The 8,171-nt window shown below is 39.1% G+C and overlaps 1 protein-coding gene across 1 annotated transcript in view; it reads right to left on the bottom strand.

Annotated features, from left to right (window-relative positions):
* The window catches only part of LOC107691814 (rab effector Noc2-like), a 22,787-nt gene extending 17,900 nt beyond the window's left edge, over window positions 1–4,887 (bottom strand). Inside the window, exon 1 of the mRNA XM_016490620.1 lies at window positions 4,532–4,887. The gene's annotated coding sequence lies outside the window, so the exon portion shown is untranslated. The remainder of the gene's footprint in view (window positions 1–4,531) is intronic.
* Window positions 4,888–8,171: the final 3,284 nt, after the last annotated feature.

Raw genomic sequence — 8,171 nt, 5'->3', positions numbered from 1 at the left:
GTGGGGATTCGTAAACGACAATGGGCGTCCGGACGCAAGATTCCATCGTTTCAGCACGTGTAGTGTGTCATAGTGGACAACTATGCGTCTGCGTCTGCGATGCTTCACGCCAGAAAGATTAGCATGTTTCATTTTTTTCCGTCGTCCACGACGAGTTCTGTCACATTGGTGACGTTGACAGCACAGAGCACAGAAGCTCTTTCATACACAGGTTTCAAACATGGCAAAACGAAAGAGATGATGGTGCTGGAATTATGAGAACAATGCTGGCGAACTATAGCGGAAGTGCTTCAGCAATGTTTACACTCTTGTTTTCGGAAGTCAGTCGCTAGTTCCGCTTTCTCGATGACATCACGCGCGTCGTTAAAGACGGCACGCGATAAATGGTCGGGAAGCAACGTGTAGTCTAACATGTTTCTTGTCCACGACACGACAAGATTTTAGGAGTCAAAATCGTGTAATCTGACACAATGACTATCGTGACCGACAAAAATATTGTGTAGTCTGAACCCGGCATTAGTTAGGCTGGTGCGCATGTGATACAGCTGTTTTGCGTTATAATTAAAGGTTAAGACACGGAACGTCTTTTGTCTGTCATTCTTCAGACATTACAGTAGACATATTTTGCACAACAAAAACCGCCCAATATCTACTCAAAACTAGCCCAATTGTGTTTCGAGGGTGGTCCCCCTTTAAAAATCACGTTCTGGGGTGTAAAATACACGCTTTCAGTCGGGGTTCCCCTGGTAAATTCACATTCCAATGCCTAAATATGACGTTATTGGGGTCGCTACAACCCGCAACATCAAAAACAACCGTGGACTCGGCAACACAGATGGTAGCGCTCGCTAACTTGCTCAAGCGCTCCTCTTTGTGCCAATCACAACAGGCTTGGCCAGCTGACCAATCAGAGCAGAGTAGGCTTATGGAAGGGAGGGGTTTATAGACATTTCACTCAGAACTGAATCGAACGAACCGTTTCGAAATCATGGACAAATGACTCTATGTATAAATGTATATTCTGGGAAAATTACAGTGTTTTCTGACCTTAGATGCATTTAAACCTGTTGTAGGGGACTCCAACACAATATTAGGACACTTTAAAACTACGCTTACTTTTCTTTTTAGGAGCACTTGTGCTCCTAACTTAAAAAATTTAGGAGCACGTTCAAAATTTTAGACAATTATTTTAGGCACCTTCTAAACAATTACTCAAAATGTTATCAAAAAGTAGCCTTCCCATTACAAGGTGATATTTGGCAAACATTTGAAGCTCCCCTGAGCGCAATCACAAGTATGATGATGATCGGGTCAGTCGCACTGGTGCTCCTAAAAAAATGTTTATAGTCGCACGCAGTAGTTTTTAGTCGCACTGTAGAGCCCTGATATGACCTGCTCTTTAAGTCACTTGAAGTTCATTTCTCTTTCTCTCTCTCTCTTTCTAACACAGACACAATCTACACCTTTATGGATAAGCGAGGCCAAGTCTTATTTACATTTCCATGAGGACTCCTGCTCTTTATTTGGCTCTGCTGCACAGGCCTCAGGCATAGATGACAATGGCTCCAACAAACTACTTAGTTACACTAGCAGGCTTATAGCATACGTATAGCATTTCCTCTCAAGCCAATAGCTTTATTTACAGAGAAAGCAAAAAGTCTAGCAAACTACAAACAGCAAACCCTGGTATTTACTTGAAGAGTACAGATATCAAACAATCTCCCAAGTTCTTGTGTACTTTCTTCCATTTGCATTTCACATGCTGCAGAAAACCCTGACTGATAACCAGTAGGGATTTCATTCAGTGAAAATAAATACTCTTTAATGACTTTTTAACACGTTTTTAACCTGGAATACAAAATGACCAATCCACCGATCCATTCCCTCAAAGAAAACACCCATATCCTCTTGCTCCTTCTAAATGACAGAGAAAAGGGTAGGCAGAGTCCTTATTTCATTAACTACAGGTCTCTTACTCCAGGAAAGGCTCCTTTTTAAGACGTCAACATTCTGGCATCCATTCAAATCTAATCCACTTAAAAGCAGTTCGCAAAAAGGCACAGACAGACAAGAAAGAGTGTTTACCTTACAAGAGGCCAGATAAATGTGGCGTTACTCTGACAGTCTCTCAGCATGAGAAAGTGAGAGTAGAGGAAATAAGGCGGTGGAGGAGGAGGAAACTCCTGATTATACTGATCTCAGATCAGGTTTGCTGCCTCTCTTGCCATGGATCAGGTCACATGACCTGACATCCAAAACATCCTGCTCCTCCACTGATTACAGTGATTGAATAAAGAAACAAAAGAGTGACGGTGGTACAACCAAACTGAGACAGGCCTCATAGGTGCTAGAGGCTAAAGGCTTTACTATTGACCTGGCCTTTAAAAGCGGTCAGTATAAATCACAGTAATCTCATTTGCTAGGTCTGCTGCAGCACTAAACCGTTTAGAATAGAATATTAAGGGACAACTACATTGTAAAAATTTCTTGTGGAGTAAATATGTTCACTGGTGGTCATGCAATTAAGCTGCATGGGAGGTTGACAGTTGCAAAGGCCGCATCTTTATGAAGTGTCTGAAGCAACCAGTAACTATAAAAGCATCTGAGTTAAAGCTTAAAATTCAGACTAAATTATGCCTGTTCAGGCCCACCTCAGCCCCTATTATGAATACAGTTGTAATTGCTGTGTAAATGCATTTAAGCCACCTCTGAGCAGCATTAAAGAGTCTGAGTAAAGACACCTAAATGCCACTTCAGAAGCGCTTCTGTGCCACCTTTGAAGAGTAAATTTGGCATAGTATAAAAAACAAAGCATCTTTACACAGCCAATTTAAGGCTGCTCTATGCCTGCTTAAAATTCTGTGTAAAGACACAATGCATAAAAGCCAGACTAAATTATGCCTGCTCTGACCCACCTCAGCCCCTACTATCAAAGTGTACAGTTATCATATCTATGTAAATGCATTTATGCCACCTCTAAGCTGCATTACAGAATTTGTGTAAAGATATCTAAATGCCACTTTACAAGTGCCTCTGTGTCACCTTTGTAGTGTAAACTTGGCATAATATATGAAAAACAAAGCATCTTTACACTGCCTGCTCACAAGTCTCTGTAAAGATGCAATGCTGCATAAAAGCCAGGTGCAATTGCCGTGTAAGTGAATTTTTACCTTTGCAGTGTAAATTCGGCATTATTAAATAAAATGACTAGTAAATGCACCCTATAACTTCGGTTTTGCTAGCTTGTTTAATAATTGCAGAAGTTCAGTCAATAAAATGTTCAAACCAATAAAATCACCTCAAGCTCATAAAAAAGAAGAAACTATCTGCACACTTAACCACTTGTAAACGTATCAATGTCAAGTGTTATTTATTTACGAGAAAAAAATAGCAGCAGACACTTTTCAAACAAAACATTTAACAAAAAGAAGTTTGTTAGGCTTTAAGTGATAAAACAACAATAAAACTTCTGCAACACTTTCTAGTTGGATCATGTTCAGAGTTAATGTGAACTTACACGCTAGAACACCTGTGTGAAATTGAAGAGAGATGACTTCAAAAGCACACTAAAAACACATTGAGAGCAGATGGTTAGAAACAAAAATGGTTCAGAAGAAGAAAGTGAAGCTAGTTTGAAGACAATTTCTGGCCGCATTTGCTTGGTCTTACATGGTTTAAAGGGGTCATATGATGTTGCTAAAAAGAACATTATTTTGTGTATTTGGTGTAATGAAATGTGTTTATGCGGTTTAAGGTTCAAAAAGCACATTATTTTCCACATACTGTACATTATTGTTTCTCCTCTATGCCCCGCCTTTCTGAAACGCGTCGATTTTTACAAAGCTCTTTGGTCTGAAAAGCAAGGTGTGCTGTGATTGGCCAGCTATCTAGTGCGTTGTGATTGGCCGAATACCTCAAGCGTGTGACGGAAATGTTACGTCCCTTACCATACTGTGATGCCCTGTCAGGCCGGAGCGACGAGACAAAAACATTAAAACCCATTATAAACGAGGCATTTGTTGCATCCAGTGGGGACATAATTACGGATTATAATGACTTATACTGTCTTTTTACGTGTTGCATCGTGCCACGTAAACATAAAACCATGTCTGCATTTGTGATCGGAGAAATGACAAACTACAAACGCTACTCTACACTGCTCAAAACTTGCGTTTGAATCATCGTAATGCAAATGTTCCCACATCGTGACATAGACATGTGGGGGCGTGTTAGAACGAGCCGTTTTAGGTAGGCTAAAAGTTGACTCTTAACTTTAAAAAAAATATATCTCTTTGGATTTGAGACTTTAGTCTTTGCAACTTTACAGATCTTCTTTATGCACCAAGAGCTTGTGAGACTCCAAAGAGGAAGGAAAAAATTGAAATCGCATCATATGACCCCTTTAATATCATGTTATCTAACGCATTTGACAACTGACAATATCACATTTAAAAACAACTGCTTAATTCCCAACCAAACAACATAAAGGGAAAGAAACAGATGGTCTAAACACAACAACAGCGTGCCTTACCTTGAGACGTGATGTTTCCAATGTAAACAACCAGAAGAAGTTATTTATTTTCTTCCCAAATGCCTCTCAGCTGTCGGACACAAACCCCCATTGGCAGGGTCAAAACTGTGCACACCCCAAAAAAAGGTAGCAGGTGTCACAGAAAACAAGGTAATCCCGTGGATAATGGTGTGAAAGGTGTTTACTGTGAGAGCGCGTGTGCTTGGAGGTTTGGCGGCCGCTTTGGAGGACAGCCACGCAGTAGTTTATCTCCAACTCTGCAAAAAGAGCGCGAGGGGAAAAACTGAGGTCACACCTTCCCACCACAGCAGATGCTGGAGTGCTGACCACGTGCTCCCTCCCGGGCAAACGCGCGCAAGTTTCCAAGGTGAAAAGAGGAAGTGCAATGAATCAGTGGATTTTTTAAAAACATTCAATCAGAGCTATTACCTTTATGGTGAAACAAAACACAAAAATACAGCTAACGTCAAAAATGCGTTTATTGTCATTTTTGGTAGGATGTGAAACAAAAAGAAATGTGAAACAGAGACGCCAGGTGTCGCGGTGCAGAACATAGAAGTAGATTAAAACTAAACACTGTCTGTGACGCAGTAAGAATAAATACAAATGAATGAATTTTAATACAATTATTTATGTTATTAATACGTCACAGACCAACCTAGAAAAATGTAAGCAAACACTGGAAACTCTGGTGGGCATCTGCGTATTGCTACCTGCCAAGAGGCCAGTGTCTCTCCTGGGTATCTTAGCAACAGGTGCTTGTGAAAAAAGTACAGAGAGCACACACACACACACACACACACACACACACACTCCAGTATGCGACAGACACAGCAGCTGCAACAATCCTGACAGTCACAATCACTTTTACAACACTGCTGCCAAAGTTGCCAAAGTGCTTACCACTTATTTTACACACACACACACACACACACACACACACACACTCATACACACGCACAGAAGAAGGGAAAACAGTTGGAAAGCAGCATGCTATGCCACCAATAAAATATTCTTATCCCCAAAGTATTAAAAAAAACAAACAAAAAAAAAAAAAAACCCGGCCGTGAAGTTAGTACTGACAGGTGTATTTTTCTGCCTGCAGGTTGCGTGGGAGTTTTTGTTCGAACGTCTAAACAACACACAATGTGCTTCTCCTGAGGTGGGATCCTTATTGTTTGAATATATAAATGCAAATACATGAATCTCAATGAACATGATTTTACCTTTATGATCAGGGCAGGTATAGGCCTATAGAATGGGATGCAATACAATGTACAAAATTACATTTCAAACCAAAACTTCTATTCATCAAAGATTCCTGATAACAATGTACAGCACGGTTTTCAAGACTGATACAAAGATAAGAAATGTTTCTCGAGATCCAAATCAGCATATTAGAATGATTTTTGAAGGATCATGTGACACTGAAGACCGGAGTAATAATGCTAAAAATTCAGTCTTGCCATCACAGGAATAAATTACATTTTAAAATATATTAAAATAAAAAACTAACCGTAATATTTCATGTCAATGCAGCTTTGATGAGCATAAGATTTCTTTCAAAACATTAAATAGTTTTACACGTGTTTTTTTTTTAAGCTGTGGTTTTGAATGTTTATTAATATATGTGTGATTGTTGTGAATTTTATTACCCAAACAACCTTTCAATTTAAAAGTATTTTAGCTATTGTAAAAAACAAGTGAACACAATAAAACCACACTGGAATACATTCAGCTAAAAGTCTAAATTGATTATGAAAGCAGACTTTAAATGGAAAGTTAAAGTAAGGGTAGTTTTTTTTTTCATGAATTTCTATTGTGGAGAATGTTTTAATGCTTAAAACATATTAAAAACCATATCTGTTGACCACAAGAACTGACTGATATTTTGAGTATAACGCCATTACATATTTCTTGATGAATTGTTTTGTGTTATAGTTTTATTGTTTACATTTGAATATCTGTTTCAACATGCCTGAACAATTAACTTTTTTTTTTTTTCTGGCAATAACAAATGTCAATAGCTGTTTTCAGTCAAAACTTTTAAATTATGTCTTTACAGAAACTATGGGAAATAAAAATAAAAGTGTGACAAATGCACAGTTCTAACAATAAATTGCTTGATTAATGATTATTCATCTGATAAAGTAGAAAGTAAATGATGAAATGTCAGCCTTGCGTTCCTCAGGTAAACTGGCTGTGGCAGCAATCAAATCCATTATTGACAGAAAATACAATTAGTTACACCCAGTAACGTCAACAGAATAGAGTGCATCCGTCATGCCCTCCACACAAATCCATCCACTTCAATTTCTGACATGTTCTATAGCAAACCGAGAATATCTTGCTTTCCATTTTCCACTAATGGATGTTACATTGTTTTATTATTAACCTTGATCTGTAAGATTAGAGTCAAATAACAATTTTAGATTAAATTAAATGTTATCATGAAGCAAGAAAAAACTGAACCATGAAATTGTTCTTTATTAAGAAAAAACACCAACGACAAAGTCAGTTTTCTCAGATTTTATTCAGCAAAGCATGTGCCTACAATATCTTACAAACAGAACAAAAACAGAGGGATTGTTCTCATACAAACAGGTCAGCAGGTAGAACATTTACAATCATGCATCATGACGAGTCGAAGGGCTCGCGACGCCTCTCACCAACACGAGGAATCCAGCGAGAGTTTGCGCCGCAAGTTCAGACAAGAAAAGGACCTTCTACCACTTACAAATACACTTCACTCAAATGCTACGAGCCCAAAGGAAGGACGAGGGGGAAGATCAATATGATCTGAGCATCAGGTAGCATCCATGGAATTCGTTGTCATTGTCCTCCAGCAGCACTGAAAGGCCAACTTTAATAAGCGCAGAAATTATGCATTATGAAGCAGAATGCTCTCGCTATCAGAAAGGCTCCTACAGCCATCAGAACGGTTTGAACTCATCTCACGATCCCAAAAAGAAACTAGACGTGAGCAAAGGTCTCAAAAAAGCACAAACGCATCAGTCGAACGTACAAATAAACGTCCCAAATGCAAGATATTGCTATTCAAAAGAGGTTTCAAAGCATCATATAGCATTTTTTTTTTCGAACTCGAAAATCTATCAAACTAGTTATTGTAGGATGGATTTGGCGAGTAAAACAAACAAGTCTTTGCTCTTATGCATCAACAGAAAAAGCACAAATGAATTCCACTCTTTCCCAACTGCAAAACTACAGTTTTGACTCCGAACTGGATATGAAGTGGGGAGGAAGTCAGTGTGAGCAGTACATGCTCAAAATGAATACAGCAGGTTGAACCAAAGGAGGAAACGGGTCAAAGACAGTGTGGCGAACATGGGTGAGACAGTGCAAAGGCACATTAGTGGTTGGATGCTTGTTTATTATGGGCTTTAATATAGGGCGAAAGAAGGGGAGTGCTGATGAACCGTGATTGATGCAGCGGGCTGTAATTAAGCAAGGCATGATGGGAAAATGGGTTTGTCGATAAAGAGCAGTGAAACTTTGTAGGTGGAGAGGACAAAGTTGCTTAAAAGCCTGAACTAGACAGAATGGAGGAGGAAAGCACTCTCTCGTAATACGTCTCATGCGATATGACGTATGATATGCATTTCATTGGGTGGAAATGAAA

The sequence above is a fragment of the Sinocyclocheilus anshuiensis genome, unplaced genomic scaffold, assembly GCF_001515605.1.
Source record: "Sinocyclocheilus anshuiensis isolate Anshui unplaced genomic scaffold, SAMN03320099.WGS_v1.1 scaffold246, whole genome shotgun sequence".
Classification (NCBI taxonomy): Eukaryota; Metazoa; Chordata; class Actinopteri; order Cypriniformes; family Cyprinidae; genus Sinocyclocheilus; species Sinocyclocheilus anshuiensis.
Note: the sequence above shows the minus strand (reverse complement) of the source record. Positions and strands in the feature narration are given on the sequence as shown.